Raw genomic sequence first — 18044 nt, 5'->3', positions numbered from 1 at the left:
TCAGTGGTCCCTTAGTCCCTCTGAGCGTGGGTGTCCACGTACCTCTGAGTGTTGTGGTCTTTCAGGATCAGCTCCCACACTCATAAATCCTGATGATGCTGATGACTGGTCCTTTAAAAAAACTTACGACAAAGTAAAAACACATGGGGACGCTCTAACCACACGCCACAGATTAACCTGTTCTTACAACCAGGGCAGCTGGGAGCCTGGGGACAGCTGGAGGGTATTCTTACTGGCCCCTCATCTTTGGATACAGGTGGTGGTAGAGAAATGATTTGCGAGTGGTTGGATCGTATAGCTAATTTCGCCTCCATCTAAGCCTGGCTTTTCGCTAGTTATGTGGCATCTTGGTGTGTTAGCAGTTTCTTAGCTGTAAGTCCCATGAGTTCGTAAAAGGCAAAGTGAACCCCGTGGGATGGTTGTGTGTATCACCCCTTCTGGGACTCTCAGTTCCTGCTTCTGAGGATCTGTGGAGCATTGGGAAGGAAACTGGCTTTGGAATCCAAAGACCAGGCAAGTCTCAGCTCTGCCACTTGGTGGCTTGCTCACCCTTCCTCCACCTCCTCTTCATTTTCACCGGGGCCGACCTTACTCTCCCTCTCTTCTTGCAGGACGGAGGGGAGCTTCCTCCCCATGGGCGGCAGCAGGACTTGCCAGGAGACCAGCAGGTCCCTCAGCAGCCCCACCAGTGCATAGCCCAGGCAGCTCTCAATGTGTGGAGGGGCGCTCAGGAGCCAGGTCTGAGGGACTATCGGGTCTAGACAGCCCACAGAGTCACCAGGGTTCTAGAGGCAAAGGTATAAGGAAGGAATGAGTCGGGGGAGAAGGGAGGGTTCTAAGGGACCCTGAGCCATATAGAGACAACTTAAAAGAAGGCTTTGGAGCCAGAGAGACCTGGGTGGGAATCCTGGCTCCAGCCCTTACTCGGTGGGCAATGTGGAGCAAGTTGGTTGCCTCTCTGAGCCTCGTGTGAAATGCAGATAATAATCCCAGCTCATATATATTGAGCACCTATCACATCCAGGTCTGTGCTGAGCCCTTTACATGCATTTTTCCACTTGCCCCTAGAAAACACGCTCTGAGGTAGGTAGTAATATTAATAACGGATCAGGGGATGAAGTCACAAAGGGTGGAGACATGATTGGCCCAGGCATTCTGAGAACACTTGAAATTATTATTTCACAAGGTTATTGGGAGATTAAATGGTATAATTTACATTTGTTAATTATTTTCACCAATTTTATAGGCAAAAAGGAGAGAGCTTAAAGCAATTTTGTTTTACATTTCCATAATTACCAAATACTTTTACAAAGTAATGGTCTTCTCTATATATTTGCTTGCATGGATTATCTATTTTTATCTTCTGATTCTTCATCTAGTGGGAATTTGTTGTCTACTCCTTTCCTGAGTGATCAGAAGGCTTCAAGCTGTAGGACTGTCCTGTTCAATATGGTAGTCACTATCCATATGTGGTGACTTAAATTTAGATTAATTAAAATTAAGTAAAATTTAAAATTCAGTTTCTCAACTATAATGGCCATATGTGAAGTGCTTAAGAGCCTCCATATTGAACAGCATGGATGTGAAACATTTCCATCATCACAAAAAGTTCTATTGGAGAGCACTGCTCTCAGAGAAATCAAGTCTGGCCTTCTGAAACCTTGAGATTGAACCATGAAGCCAGGAGCTCTGGTTCCAGGGCAGTCACTGATTGGCTGGAGTGCCTCTCAGAAAAACACATACCTCTGGACCCCATTCCTTCCCTATAAAATGTGGGAAGAGGTTAGACTAAGTAATATATGAATGTCTTTTTTTTTTTTTTTGAGAGAGAGAGAGAGAACACTAGTGGGGGATAGGGGCAGGGGAGAGAGAGAGAGAGAGAGAGAGAGAGAGAGAGAGAGAGAAGGAGAGAGAATCCTAAGCAGGCTCCACATTCAGCATGGAGCCTGACATGGGGCTCGATCCCATGACCCTGGGATCATGACCTGGTTGAAATCAAGAGCTGGATGCTCAACTGACTGAGCCCCCCAGGTATCCCTGCATGAATGTCTTTTAAGCTCTGACCTTCTGGGCTCAATTCTGGGAGCTCTGGATTCAATTTCTGGTCATCTCTACACTAATCCCTTTGAGAACTCAAGCTTCTCAGTTGGCCCAGTCTTTCCCTGCAACAGAAGAACTTTGATGAACTCATTGGCCCTCTGGCAGTTACTTACTGCGTATTTCTGAAGGGACGGCTTCTGCTTGGATGTGGCCAAATCTGGGCCAATCAAAATCTCTCTATCCGGATCCTGGCTTGGGGATTTAGGGTCACTTAGTGAGTCTCTGCACATGGTAAAGACTGTAACTGGGAGAGGCAGTTGGTGGTGGCTACAATGGTGGAGAAAGCCTTTCTAGAGAGAGAGAGAGAGAGAGAGACAGGGAATCAGGGAGACAGAATGAGAGAGAGACAGAAACACAGCACACCTTCAGGGAGAAGAATCCCCATTTCAAGCTCTTAGAATCTTTTTTTTTTAATGTTTATTTTTATTTTTGAGACAGAGAGAGACAGAGCATGAACGGGGGAGGGTCAGAGAGAGAGGGAGACACAGAATCCGAAGCAGACTCCAGGCTCTGAGCTGTCTGCACAGAGCCCGACACGGGGCTCGAACCCACAGACCGCGAGATCATGACCTGAGCTGAAGCCGGACGCCCAACCGACTGAGCCACCCAGGCGCCCTCAAGCTCTTAGAATCTTTGAGACACTCCTGAGTCTTTGTCATAAATTTCCCCCACTTCCTTCTTTGCTAATTAAGCTCCAGTTAATTTCTATTGCTTGTCACCAAAGGTTCCTATCCCATGGAGTTGAAGGCAAACGGGTTTGGTATATTATTGTTCCGAAAAGTTGAAAGAGTTTTCAGCTGAAAAAAAGGGAAAGCTAAACAAAAATACACCCACACACAGGCCAAGAACAAACTGAAAGGAAAACACTCATCAGTTGTTAGTTTGACAGGTGTTTCTTGAGCGCCTTATATACTTTATATATAAAGTATATATAAAGTATATATAAATGCCTAGTAGTGCAATTGCCGGGTCGTAGGGTAGTTCTATTTTTAATTTCCTGAGGAACCTCCATACTGTTTTCCAGAGTGGCTGCACCAGCTTGCGTTCCCACCAACAATGCAAAAGAGATCCTCTTTCTCCGCATCCTTGCCAACATCTGTTGTTGCCTGAGTTGTTAACCTAAAAAATTGTTTTTTAGGTTAAATGTTTAAAGGTGGCTTCTGCTTCCTCATAAAGTTGGAGCTGGGAGCTGGGATTTTGTTTCTCACTTTTCTGGTTGAGCACGGGTCTTGGGGCAGGTTTATGTCATTACTCTAATGGGAAATGGAATATACATGTGTTCTTGGGTGTTAAGGATTTCTCAGTTTCAGTTTCCAACATGGTAAATACTGAGAGAAATAACTCACATTAAAAAAAGATCCGTAGGGGCGCCTGGGTGGCGCAGTCGGTTAAGCGTCCGACTTCAGCCAGGTCACGATCTCGCGGTCCGGGAGTTCGAGCCCCGCGTCGGGCTCTGGGCTGAGGGCTCAGAGCCTGGAGCCTGTTTCCGATTCTGTGTCTCCCTCTCTCTCTGCCCCTCCCCCGTTCCTGCTCTGTCTCTCTCTGTCCCAAAAATAAATAAAAAACGTTGAAAAAAATTAAAAAAAATATCCGTAGGGTCTTCAAGAATGATAAAGAGCGTACAGGGTCCTAGGAGCGCCTGGGTGGCTCAGTCGGTTGAACATCTGACTCTTGATTTCCACGCAGGTCGTGATCTCACGGTTCATGAGTTTCAGGCCCGCATTGGGCTCTGTGGTGATGGTGCAGAGCCTCCTTGGGATTCTCTCTTTTTCCTCTCTCTCTACCCCTCCCTTGCTTGTTCTCTCTCTGTCTCTAAAAATAATGAAATCAATTTGAAAGGAAGGAAGGAAGGGAAAAAGAGTGTACAGGTTTCCTGAGACCAAAAAGTTTGAGAACTGCTAATCCAAACAGGCAGACATCAGGGCCATTTTCAAGATAAAAAAAAAAAAAAAAAAAAAAAGTGGGGCGTGTGGATTGCCCAGGATCATCCACTAATGAAGAGTGAGGCTGGATTTGCATCCAGGCTCGTCTGATCTGAGTCCTCCCTTTCCCAGTACTTGCCAGGGAGACACTCTCTTTCAATACAGTGTGATGGCTGGTGTCTGTGTGTCTCCTGGTGGGGACACAGGCACCTGCTGTGAGTGTCCTAGCACCTGGCCTAAGGCCCCGCCCTCACTGGGAGAGCAATGGATGTTTGTTGACTGAGTAAATGAATGACCCATTCCCAGAAGACACCGTTGAAATTCTCCCTGGGAAGGAGGTAGTGCAAAGTTAACCTCTCCTTGCACCCTTGGCCCTGCTCTTTGGCCTCCAGCCTCCTGGAAGGGCTGCCAGGAACGAGAAGCGAGGGACAGGAAAGATGTTCTCCGGTAGCTGGAGAAGGTATGTCCCAACCACACAGGGCCACAAAGCCCATGAACGGAGCCTCGGCAGTGGGGAGCTGTGTTCGTCAGCACAGGCTGCCATGGCAGCACCACAGGCTCCACGGCTTACACGACAGAAGTCTATTTTCTTATAGTTCTGGAGGCCAGCAGCCCAAGACCAAGATCAAGGTGGCAACAGATTCCGTTTCTGGTGATGGCCTCTTCCTGGCTTGCGGATGGCCACCTTCTTCCTGGGTCCTCACATGGCATTGTTTCCTCTATGCCCAAGCTGGGCAGGGAGTGGGGGCAAACTCACTGGTGTCTCTTCTCATAAGGACACCCGTCCAATCAGATCAGGGCCCCACCCTATGACCTCATTTCATCTGCATTACCTCTTAGAGGCCCTATTTCCTAATACAGTCACATCGGGGCTTAGGGCATTACCACACGAATTTGGGGGGGAACACAGTTCATTCCATTGCAGGTGCCATGGGGAGGTGACTGGGACAGTCAAGGTGGCCTGTAGGGAGCGCTCTCTCTGGCTGCAAAGGGAAGGATGGGCCGGAGCAGGCAAGACCGGAAGCTGTTTGAATGGCTGCTGTTGTCCAGGGGTGAGAAATGCTGCCTAAACCAGAGGCATGGCGTTCGGGGCAGAGAAGGGGCAGAGAAAGGGCAGCCGTTTACGAGCTCGAATTCACAGGACTCGATGTAGGTGACTCGGGGGAGGGAGAGGTGCAAAATGGCAGCCAGGTCTCCAGCGTGGGTGTTGGGTGATTGCAAGGCTGGCTTCAGAGGCGTGTGACCATCCCACACTCAGAAGGGCCCAGTTCTTGTTTCAGGCCCTGCTGTCACTGTCCTGAAGTTATTAATAATTTTTAAAGAAGCTCCGAGCCCTGCATTTCCATTTTGCACCGGGCCCTGGGAATTAGGTAGCCTGTCCGTGTGGTTGGGAGTTCATGGATCAAGAAGGGGAATCTGGAGAAGGCAGAAGCTTGAAGAGAAAGATGCAGAGTTCAGAGCGAGCCCCCTGTTGTGCCAATGTTCAGAAGCTTTCCAGTCTTTTCTACAGGCCTCTTTTTCTTGGGCAGCACGGAAAAGGGGCCACATCCCCCGGGGGGCTTTCTCCCTTAGAGACCTTTCTCCTGAGGGGTTGCCTGACCAGGAGGGGCCCTTCTTCTCACCCTCCATCTCTGAGGCCTGTTACCCTCCGATCCAGGGTCCTCCAGGCTCTCCATTCTTCCTCACGAACCCCCGCTTCTCCAAGATCCCTGGGCCAGAGCAGGGGGGAGCTGGCCTCTGGTGGTCCCAGGAGGATGTCCAGCCTGTACCCTCTCTCTGGAGATGGCTGGGTGACACCAGCTGATCCCTGCCAAGAAACCTTTCCTATTTCACAACCACCAAAGCAGCAGTTGAGGGCAAGGGCTTTAGATCCTCAGGTGGGTACAAATCAGGTGCTGAATGTATTCCCTTCAGGACTTTTTAAGGCCTCAGCTGCCTTATCTGTGGGGTGACCACATTCTTCATTAACCCTTCTAAGAAATAAAGGGGAGCGTGAGCATGACATACACACTCATTATACTGGGACAGTGGGAACAAACTGAGACCGTCCCTGGTAAATCGGGACATACAGCTCCCCAACTTATCCATAAAGTCAGATTAAGTGGAACCACACACAGCAGGGGGCACAAAGGAAGTGCTCGGGGGACAGCACCTATTGCCACGAATACCCTCTGCATTCACCCTCGACCCATGTCTGAATCTCGGTCACCCACCAGTCAATCACTGACACCCAGCGCGTGTCAGGTGCCCAGCGTTGGTGGCCCTGATAAAGATGGACGGCCGTTCACCTATTCAGCCAACGTGTCGTGAGCAGCTCATCTGGGCCAGGCCCTGGGCCAGGTTCCAGGGACCCACAGATAAGTGACACTGCTTGCCTTTCTGGGGCTTGCGGTCATACAGGCTGTGGTGGGTTGCATAGGGTCCTCCCCGAAATTCATATCCACTCAGAATATGACCTTATTTGGATCTTTGCAGTTGTAATTAAGGATGGAGATGAGATCATACTGGGTGACAGTGGGCCCTAAATCCAAAGAGAACGTCCTTGTAGGAGACAGGACACAGAGGGACATCGAGGGAACAGCCTTATGGAGGCAGAAGAGACTGGAGGGCTGTCACACTCCAAGAACGCCAAGGATTTTGCCCGTGGCCACCAGAAGAAAGGAGAAAGGCATGGAATGGATTCTCCCTTTGAGCCTTCAGAAGGAACCAACCCATGCCGGCATTTTGATTTCAGACTTCCGGCCTCCAGAACTGTAAGAATATAAATTTCTGTTGTTTTAAAGCCACCAAGTTTGTAGCAATGTGTTACTGCAGCCCAAAGAAAGTAACACGTAGAGGATACAGGTGCTAGGACATTGATAAACAGAGAATTCTCAAACAGCAGCTACCTCTGGGGGAAGAGATGACTGGGAGGCCAGAGAAGGGGGCTTCCGGGGACTGGTCATGTTCGTTTCTCGATCAGGTTATGCAGACGTGTTCACTTTGTGACAACGTATTGAGCTGTACGCTTAGGATTTGTCGGGTTTTTCCCCATTTAAAAAAAAAATTATTTTGAGAGAGAGAGAGAGAGAGAGCACACAGGAGGGGCAGAGAGAGGGGGAGAGAGAGAGAATCCCCCTCCAACGGTGAGATCATGCCCTGAGCCAAAATCAAGAGTCCGACGCCAACTGAGCCACCCAGGCGCTTTGTGTGCTTTTATGTGTGTTCTATCTCGAGAAAAGGTTAAAAACATAAAGTGCACAGATACATAATGATAGCTTGTAATAAGTGCTTTGAAACACTTTGAAACAAAACCCAGGGTTATTGGAGACATTGGGTCTCTTCCCATGTTTCCTGCTTCTGGATGCTCCTGGGGGTTAATATAAAACTGTGAACTTTGCCTTTAAGTCTGAAGGAGGGAGATTCTGTGCAAAGAATTCAACGTTATTAATTCAGTATGTGCTGGCTAATCCATTAAATTCCTTGTCCACTTCTGGGAGTCCATCTGAAAAAAGGAAATTGGCTTTTGCTTTTATTTTTAAAGTAACTGCTTTAGGGGGGCGCCTGGGTGGCTCAGTCAGTTGGGCGTCCGACTTCGGCTCAGGTCACGATCTCGCGGTCCGTGAGTTCGAGCCCCGCGTCGGGCTCTGGGCTGATGGCTCAGAGCCTGGAGCCTGTTTCCGATTCTGTGTCTCCCTCTCTCTCTGCCCCTCCCCTGTTCATGCTGTCTCTCTCTGTCTCAAAAATAAATAAATGTTAAAAAAAATTAAAGTAACCGCTTTATACATATTCATAATAGTGACAGCAGTAACAGTAACAGCAGCTAACATTTAGCAAGCGCTTACTTTGCTTCAGCCACTTAATAGAAATTATTCGTCTAACCCTCACTAGAGTCCTCTGAGGTAGTTTATATCAATTATACTCCAGTTTACAGAAAAGAAAGTAGCGGTTCAGAGAGGTTAAGGAATTTACCCAAGTCCACACAGCCAGTTTTTAAAACATTGCCCTGTAGAATGAAGGAGTCCTGGGGATGAAAGGTACAGCCTGGGGAATATAGTCAGCGGAATTGCAATAGTGTCGTATGGTGACAGACGGTAGCTACATTTGTGGTGAGCGTAGCATAAGCTATAGACTCGTGGAATCACTGTGTTGTGCACTTGAAACTATGTAACATGGTGTGTCTGTTGTGCACTTGAAACTATGTGACATTGTGTGTCGGCTATATGTCGATAAAGATGTAATTTGAAAAAAGTACAAACCACATTTATCTACATTTTTATGATTAAAGAAATTATAACACAAGAATTTGGGGGATACAGAACTGTGCAAAAAAGAAAGTACAGGTCACCAAACCAGAGAAACAGGAACAAAACCAAAACACATTGCCCTGGAGTGCCACCATTAGCTCCCCCGTGAAAAAACCCTGATTCCCGGAAAGAGCCACACCGCCTCCTCGTCTTTACCCTCCAGTTTGATCAAATGATCGCTTCCCTGAACCTACTGTGGCACCTTGCCTTTGAACCTGCTGCTCCTTCTCTCTCGAATCTTCTTTCTCCCTCTTTGCCTGTCAAACTCCTATTCATCCTTCAAGACCCTGCTCGGCTGACAAATATTCATTCTCTTTCAGCCAAACATTCTGCTTTTGGTCATCTATTCCAAGGTTTGTTTTTCCCTCCTCTGTGCCTGGCAGAAGCACTGCCATGGAACCTATCGCCTGCTAGTGTGGATTTTCTCTCTCTTTTTTTTTTTTTTTCAGTGTGGATTTTCTTTTTTTTTTTTTTTTTTAAATTTTTTTTTTTCAACGTTTATTTATTTTTGGGACAGAGAGAGACAGAGCATGAACGGGGGAGGGGCAGAGAGAGAGGGAGACACAGAATCGGAAACAGGCTCCAGGCTCTGAGCCATCAGCCCAGAGCCCGACGCGGGGCTCGAACTCATGGACCGCGAGATCGTGACCTGGCTGAAGTCGGACGCTTAACCGACTGCGCCACCCAGGCGCCCCTCAGTGTGGATTTTCTTAAGGCGTCTAGCCCCAACCAGACTGGGAGCCCTTTGTTGCCCCCTTTTCTATCCCAGCACAGGGCCTGGCAGCAACGAGTGATCAGAAAATGCTGTATGGCACAAACTGCAGCGAGGCAAATATGGTGACCCTTCCCAATGACAGAGTGACACGGAAACTGCTTACAACTCGACCATACAAGTGTGCGGCAGAGCGGTTAGGGACGTCCAGCTCGAATCCCAGCTCCACCCCTTACTCGCTGGGCACCCTGCCGTGCCTCAGACTCCCTGTCTTTGTTGTAAAACAAACACAAGGACACGGGGAGGATTAGGTGACTGGGTACAGGTAAGGTGCTCAACAATGGTGTCTGGCTTATAGTAAGTGCTCAGTGAATGTGAGATGTTAATGTCAGCGAGGGATGAAATACGAAGGATGATGCTTCCCTATTTAGTGTCAGTAGGGGCGGCATCTAGTGTTCATTGGACACCTAACGATGTTTCAGAACTTTATGTAATCTTCACAGCAAACTCTGAAATCGGTACTGTTATTACCCCCTTTCCGTATGAGGAGGTTGAGGCTCACGTGCCTCTTAGACGTAAACAGCAGGGTCTGTCTAACACCCTCCCACGCCCTCTTCCCCCACTGTCACTATTCCAAGCCCTGCTTCTGGATGAGGCTTGCAAACGCAGAGGAGTTTCCTATTTCCGTTACCGTTACCACTGTTCCCAGGGATGCTGAGGGAACAGTCTCGAGGGGGGGGGTGGTACCTGGCCAGGTGCCTGGTGGGGTGGTCGGGCTCGGCTGCCCCAGGATGGTTTACTTAGCCCCCTTGATTCCTGGAGAAGGAGGGTGTGGGCAAAGAGGAACCCAACCACCTGGGGCAGTGGTTGGGGAGGGCAGGGGACACGCTGCCTGTCTTCTCCAGCCTTGTCCTCCTTCCTTCCTGTCCCCTGGGCCTGGCCTCAGTGCCCACCTCCCAGGACAACCAGGAGAAGGGGTCAGAGAACCAGACTTACCTGATTTCTGGCTGGGCCAGAGCAGCTGGGGGAGAAGCCACCTCGATCAGCCTCTCCGGGGTCAGCTTCCCAGGGCAGGTGACTCCTCAGCTGAGTCGAGAAGGGTGACTAGGAGTCAACCCAGAAATGTGGGGGATAAGAAACCTGCAGGCTCCTCATGGCTGTCGCCAAGACATGGCAAGAGACTCTCAGACCCTCTCCCTCCCCGTGACACGTGCACATCCATACACTCGGTGACAAGACCCCCCAGCAGCAGGACCCCTTTGCTTCCTCCCCACACCCAGCCTGATCTCTGTCCCAATAACTTGTTTTGCCCCTTTCTCTCCACTTTCCGTCATTCCCTTTCTCCTGGGAGTCTTGCTTCCTGGGTTTAGACTCCAGCTTCATATCTGCTTGCGTGTGACCTTGACACATTATTCAGACTCCCTGATATTGTCCCTCAGTTGTACATGAGGGTAATAATCCTTCCTGTCTGTCGGGGTCATTGAGGGGGTTAAGGGTCATCACCCCATAAAGCACCTACCTCAGTGCCTGTCCCTGAATAGTGGCAGCTCAGCTTAGGATCTTGGCTGTCATTATCCACCATCTTGGCCTTTCTCTGGCCCCATCCTCTGCCCTCTGCAGGTGCCTTGCCTCTCTCCCAGCTCCTTGTCCCCCCTGCTACCTGGACCTCCTTTCTTTTCTTCCCCTCCCTCCTTTCCGAACCTGAGACTCAATATCTGACGGGTTTGGGAAGGAGAAAGGGCAGTCATTTCTCCAAAGAGAAACGCTGCCTGGCTTAGGTTCCCTCGTGGAGAGGGGATGGGACTTCCTCTGCCCAGCCTGAGAACCCAGCATCATTCCGGCAGATCCTGGAGTAACTCTGCCAGCGGAAACGCCCGCCCGCACAAAGACGCACCTTGGTAGGTCAGGCCAGGACCTGAAGCTGTTTTCCCATAAGTAAGGCCGCAAGGGAGGGGACTGACCTTGAGGTCCCTGGATGCCCTCAGTCCACCCTGGGGGCAGACAGGATGTGGAGAGCTTCTCATGAACATGGATGGATTTGAATCCTGGGTCCTCTGCTACTCAGTCACTTTCTCCTCTCTAAGCCCTGGTCTCCTCACTGGTAAACTGAGGCCAGACAATAATCCCTGCCTACTAGCCTCTCAGGGCTGGTGGAAGGAAACTGTTGAGAGAATCGCGCCAAGTTGGGGAATGAGCACCTGCCCATCTGGGCCAGCAGATGGCGCCATTGTAGCGCCAGGGTCTCAGCCCCAGGTCTCCCTACATTGGTTCCACTTTTCAGCCCCACTTCCTGCCTCTTCTTGGATGGGGACATTTGTTGTATGTGGCCAAACTTGGTCCAGAGTGTTAATTAAAAAACAAAATTTGGGGACCAACTGATTCTACTTCTTTAATAAAGGCAATGTCTCTTTGGGTAACTTGTTTAACCTCTCGGAACCTCAGTTTCCCCAAATAGAAAATATGGATGGCATCTCACTTCTGGGGTTGTCAGGAGGATTGATTCAACCTAGGATGCAGGGGGTCAGTGCTCAATAGCCTGGTTATTCGTCCAACTGGCCTGTGAACAAGGCACATGTCCTTCTGTTCCCTCACAAGTTGCCCAAATTCAGCCACACCATGTTACCCCCCTCCACACCCACCATCCAGTCCTGTTACCAGACCTTCCCTCCTGTCCTCTGCCTTCCCTCTGGGATGTTCGCCCCCTCCCTGTTTCATGACTTTTTGAGACTTTTTTTTTTCTAATTGCATTTTTGAACTTTATTGAGATCTAATTTATGTCATAAAAATTTACTCAGGTTAAGTGTACAGTTCAATGATTTTCAGCAAATTTACGAAGTTGTGCTCAAGACTCGATTTTCAAAATCCTGTATCTCAAATGTGCCTCTCTCCCGAGTCCCAGGCCCTTTATCCGATGCCCCTTGGACATTGCCGCAAAGCTATCCCCCACCTCACTCACTCAATACATCCCGGACCAAACTCATCATTGTCTCCTCTCCCTTCCTCTCCCTGCCTTTCCCACCTCCCTCCTTGGCTTCCTCGGTTACCAATTTCATTTTTTCCCCTCTATGTTCTCAGCACTTTGCTCAGAACCTGGCACTTAGTAGGTGCTCAGTAAAAGTTTGCTCTGCGCATGAAAAAATAAACAGCATCATCCTGTTACCCAAGTTTGATGGCTCACCCCTCACACCCCACCTCCCAACCACCCTGTTGACTGTATCTTGGAACTGTCTGCAGTCCACTCCTGCCGCCCAGCGCCCTTCTGCTCCAAGTGTCTCCCCCTCTGGAATCCTCCCCCCCCCCCATCGGTTCCCCCTGTGTGGTCACACAGAGAGATTTCTCCAAAAAGCACATCTGACCTCATCACCTCTTCCCTAAGAACGTGCTACCCATTCCGTCACAGCCGAGTCCAGATCCCCTAACCTGTCACGGGCAGCGCGTCAGTGTTTGGTGAGCCCAACTCTCTAGCCTCGGTCTCATCCCTCCCCCTTCTCTGACTCTCCCAGGCTCTAGTCACCGCAAACCACAAGAGCAGTAATGACACTGTGGTGAGAAGGTGGGACTGGAGTCAGCCTGGCTGGAGTTCACAGGCCAGGGGCGATGCCTCTTTGAGCCTCAGTTTTCTCCTCTGTAAAATGGGCGTTGTAATCGCACCGACGTCCTAGGGTTGTTGTGAGGATTAAAGGAGGCGCTGAAGGTAAAGCACTTGGAATAGGGCCTGGCACAGGCCAGGACTCAACATACCTTAGTTTCATTTCTCTGAGGGCTCCGCAAACACACGGAAACTCCCAGAGTTCAGCGGCCGAGACTCTTTCCCCTTCGTCTCCACCAGGGGGTGCTGCAACCCATTCCACAGCCCCGGAGAGACGGGCTCCCTCTGGGAGGACTGCCCCAAAGCCCCTCAAGTCAGCTTTGGTCAGACCTTCCTCCCTCACAGAGCTTATCACACAAGGACCCCTTCTGAAGCCACCTCCGTTTGGGCGAATGCAACGCCAGGTCTCCAAAGAGCTCCCAAATCTCCCCCTATCTCCGCATCCCCCTGCCAGCCCCTTCCATCGGCCACATTATGCCCACCCTTCTTCCACTCTGCCCCTTCGGCATTCATTCCAGAATGAACAACCGTTCTCACTGCCCCTCCCCTGCAACCGGTCCCTGTTTCCACCGTCCGGCAGACCCAGCGGGCTCTGCCCCTCCCCCAGCCAGTAAGGGACCCCAACCCTTCTGCCCACTGGGTTCCAGCCACACTGCCTTAGGAGCACTCTTCCCCCTCCGCTCCTCGGGCCCTCTGTCCCCACCCCATCACCCCTTATTAAAGAGCTTCAGATCTTGCCCGCCTCAGAGACATCATCCCTGACCCTCCCACCACCATTAAATCAAGATCTCCCATGACATGCCTCCATAGCACTCTGCTTCCTCCTCTTAACCCTTACCACAGTTTGTAATTACATATTTGAGTGCCTGTTGGATGAACATCTGCCTCCCCGCTTCCTTTGGAAGCTTCCTGAGAGCAGAGGCTGTCTTGTTCCATCGTGTCCCTAGTGGCCCCATAAGTACCAGGGGGACGGCTGAATGGAGTTTGCCTGTTTCTTTATGCGTCCCCTCTGGTCCCTTGTCAGGTTCCCGAGGGGGAGGTTGGTCATCCAGATCTGCATTTCCAGGCAGACCCCTCACTCCCCCTTGGCATCACATCGGTGAATGATTACACCTTCTTCTGGTCTTCCTAAGGTTGGTATTTTAACTACGCTTAAAAAGGCTATGATGCGTTGCAATAAAATATTAATAATAATATCTACAGTGCGTATCGGAACTGGCTGTCACTACCCAATTATTCCCCCCCGGGGGAGCACATTCTCTGTGAGCATCTCCGCAGGCCTTTGTGTCGTGAGCTTTCCCAGCCCTGGTCAACCCTGCGCTTCTGCAGGGCAGCGTCACTCTCTTCTGGCGTTTAGAAGAGAAAGTGGAGGTTTAGGGAGATTAAACGGCGTGCCCAGAGGAGGCTGAGCTGGGGCTCAAACCCAGGCCTCCATGTTCCAGCCCTGTTAATTTCCACTCAGTAACTCCCTAGCCTGTCCCCGCCCCATCTCCGGAAGGGCAGATACACGAGTCCTTGTCCCACCATCCCCGGTGCTAGTGGAGGGGGGAGGGCTCGCAATGGCTTTTGAATGAATGAATGAATGAATGAGAAACGAATGCTTCCTTAGCCACCGGGGCCAGACCCCAGGACACCCTCCCCACTTCCAGAGGCCACCCAGGGATGCTTCCTCCAGTCGGAGCTCTAGCTCAGAACCCAGGAGGGAAGGGTGAAAAAGGGCCTGGATAAGAGGAAGAGTGACATACAGCAGCACCTCCCGAATACAGCACTTGCAAAAAGCCCTCACACTCGCGGCCTCTTACTGAGATCTCCAAGGAGCTGTGCAAGTAGCAGGACAAATAAACAAACAAGAAAAAGAGAAAGAAAAGCTCGTTGTTGTTTTTTTCCTTTTTGCAAAGCCAGCGTGTGTTCTCTGTAACTAATTTAGAACTGCACTGCCCAATGCAGTAAGTAACCACTCGGTACATATGGCCATTCAAATCTATATTAAATACGATCAGGTAAAATGTAAAATTCGATTCCTCAGGCTCACTAGCCACATTGATTTTATTTTTTTAATGTTTATTTATTTTTGACACACACACACAGGCAGAGTGGGAGTGGGGGAGGGGGAGAGAACGAGGGAAACACGGAATCCGAACGAGGTCCAGGCTCTGAGCCGTCAGCACAGAGCCCGACGTGGGGCTCCAACTCAGGAACAGTGAGATCAGTCCTGAGCCAAAGAAGTCGGACACTGAGCCACCCAGCCGCCCCTCACTAGCCACATTTAAAGTGCTCAATAGGATTATGGGGCTCATGGCTACTATACTGGACAGTATAGATCCAGAGCATTTGCATCACTGCAGAATGTTCTATGGGACAAAACTGATTTATGACATACAAATAAGCAAAAGGAAGGGGGGAAAACACCTGCGATTCCATTTCCCAAAGAAAACTACTGCTAATATTTTGGCGTGGATATTTCCAGTTTTTCCTATGGGCGGGCATTATATATATATTGTGGTTTTTTTTTTTTTTTTCAAAAAGGGGCTAATGTTGTACAAACTGTTTTATGGCCTGTTTTTTATTTTATTTTTACTTATCAAAGTACTACAAACATCTTTTCTATAACACCTTTTTAAACAGTAGCACAGTATTTGTATGACTACTATAATTAATTTGCCCAATTCTCTATTCCCAGGTGCCTGCAGTCTCTCCTTGTCCTTTTTTTTTTTTTTAATCTATCAGAGCAACTATTCTTTTTTTTTTTTTTAAGTTATTTAAAAAAAATAACTGGGTGGCTCTGTCCAAAGAGTGTGCCACTCTTGACATCAGGATTGTGAGTGCAAGCCCCACGTTGGGGAGAAAGATGACTACAACAACAACGCACTTAAACATTTTGTGTACAAAGAGCTATATTTTATTTTGAAGTCACTTAATTATTTTTGTAAAAGTGGTAGGGGTTCATTATAAGCAATTAAATTAAATACATGATCTACAAAGGAGGGGGAAAAATTCCCCAAATCACTCTACTCAAAAAAACCGCATTGGGGCGCCTGGGTGGCGCAGTCGGTGAAGCGTCCGACTTCAGCCAGGTCACGATCTCGCGGTCCGTGAGTTCGAGCCCCGCGTCAGGCTCTGTGCTGACAGCTCAGAGCCTGGAGCCTGTTTCCGATTCTGTGTCTCCGTCTCTCTCTGCCCCTCCCCCGTTCATGCTCTGTCTCTGTCCCAAAAATAAATAAACGTTGAAAAAAAAAATTTAAAAAAAAAACGCATTTTCTTTCAACTTTATATTGTAAGATTTTTTTCAAACCTACAGAAAGGTTGAAAGAGTAGCATAGTAAACACCCAGACGCCCATCACCTCAATTCAGCAATCGAAACCACCACCCCACTTTAAACATGTTGGGGCCCTATTTCCGAACATCTTTCTGGATCTCAACACATCTAAATGTGTCTGTATAAGAATCTCATTACACTTGCCACATTGTTCTGCCATCTGGTTTTTTAAAAAGCTTTTCATTTTTAATAATATATTGCAAATATCTTTTCAAGTTCCACTAAATATTCTTGCACAACATCATGTTTAATGGCCCCTTAGTATCAGTTATGTGGATCTATTATACTTTTCATAACCAATCTCCTCTGGTGGGCCATTGGGGTTTCTAATCTTTCACTATCATGAAAGAAAAAAAAGTTCAGCGAGTATCCCTGTGGCTTTTTGCCTTTGGGTGGTAATCTCCTGGGGGGTAAATTCCTAGTCTGAAGATTCAGGAGCAAAAGGACAAACCTTCCAGAAAGGTTGTGCCAACTTATACCTCCCACTGATAATGCATGAGACTCTCCAGTGACCACATCCTCACCAATACTTTGACCCTTAGGGCAAATGTGTATTTCAGTTATTTGTTTTTCATCTCTGTCTCTCTCCAGAGATGAGCTTTTTTTTTTTTAATGTTTGTTTATTTTTGAGAGAGACAGAGCGCCTGCTCACAAGTTGGGGGTGGGCAGAGAGAGAGAGAGAGGGAGGGAGACACAGAATCCAAAGCAGACTCTAGGCTCTGAGCTGTCAGCACAGAGCCTGACGTGGGGCTTGAACCCACAAACCATGAGATCATGACCTGAGCCGAAGTCGGAACTTAACCGACTTAGCCACCCAGGTGCCCCCCCTTCTAAAAAAATTTTTTTAATATTTACTTATTTTTAACAGAGACAGAGACAGAGTGCGAGTGGCAGAGAGAGAGACACACACACACACACAGAAAAATACTTCATAAAATGTTTGTTGAATGAGCAAATGTTGAAAATCCTTTAGGGAAGATGCCACAGTGGACACCAACAGATAACTTCTCAGTTATTCAAACACTTTCATGCATTTAGTGTATATTCACCCAGCACCTACTGTGAACCAGGCCCTGTTCTGGATAACACAACAGAGGATGAAATAAAGTCCCTGCCTTTGTGGAGCTGACATTCTAGTGGGGGAGACATACGATAAACAAATAAACACTATGCTTGGAATGTCCCTTTGGTGGTGATGAAGGCCAGGAAGAAAAGTAAAGCAGGAGAGGGGGCTAGCAAGTGGCAGAGGTGAGGGAGTGAGGATGGGGTGCAATTCTATGTGGGGTGGCCAGGGAGAGTCTCCTTAATGATGAGCAGAAGTGAACCCTGTAGACGGATGCAGAGTAGTCTCCTTTAGGCGGAGAGGACAGCAAGTGCAAAAGCCCTGTGGTATGATTGCCCGTGGCTGCTCCAAGATCAGTAGGGAAGCCAGAGCAGCTAAAGTGAGGCAGGGGGGGAAGGCAAGCGGAGACCAGGTGAGGGCGTGGAAAGGTGTTAAGATGTGCTCCAAGAGACAAGGGAGCCCCTGGAGTGTTTGAAAAGAGGAAGGAGTGATTTGACTCATTTTTTTAAAAAATAATTTTTATTTACTTATTTTTAAAATTTACATCCACATTAGTGAGCATATAGTGCAACAATGATTTCCAGTGATTCATCTCCTCTGTACAACCCCCAGCGCTCATCCCAACAAGTGTCTTCCTTACTGCCCCTTGCCCATTTAGCCCATCCCCCCTCCCACAGCCCCTCCAGCAACGCTCCGTTTGTCCTCTATATTTAAGGTTGATGCATGTTTTTAAAAGATCCTGCTGGCTCCTACGTGGAGAACAGAAGGTAGAGGGAGGAGCCAGGGCAGAAGAAGGGAGTCCTACCAAGAGGTTTCCGTGGAAATCGAGGCAAGAAAACATGGTGCCTCAGCAGTAGTGTGGAGATGGTGGGGGCCAGATTCTGGACACCTTTTGGGGGTGGGGCCGGAGGTATCTGTGCTGGGTCAGGTGTGAGTGTAAGAGAGAGGAGTCAGGGATGACCCCAGTCGTAGCCTGAGCCATTTGCGAAGATGGGAAGACCAAGGGAGGATCAGGTTTGGGGATAAAAGTGAAGACTTCGGTGGAGTTTCTTGCC

The sequence above is a fragment of the Prionailurus bengalensis genome, chromosome C1 (genome assembly GCF_016509475.1).
Source record: "Prionailurus bengalensis isolate Pbe53 chromosome C1, Fcat_Pben_1.1_paternal_pri, whole genome shotgun sequence".
Taxonomy (NCBI): domain Eukaryota; kingdom Metazoa; phylum Chordata; class Mammalia; order Carnivora; family Felidae; genus Prionailurus; species Prionailurus bengalensis.
Note: the sequence above shows the minus strand (reverse complement) of the source record.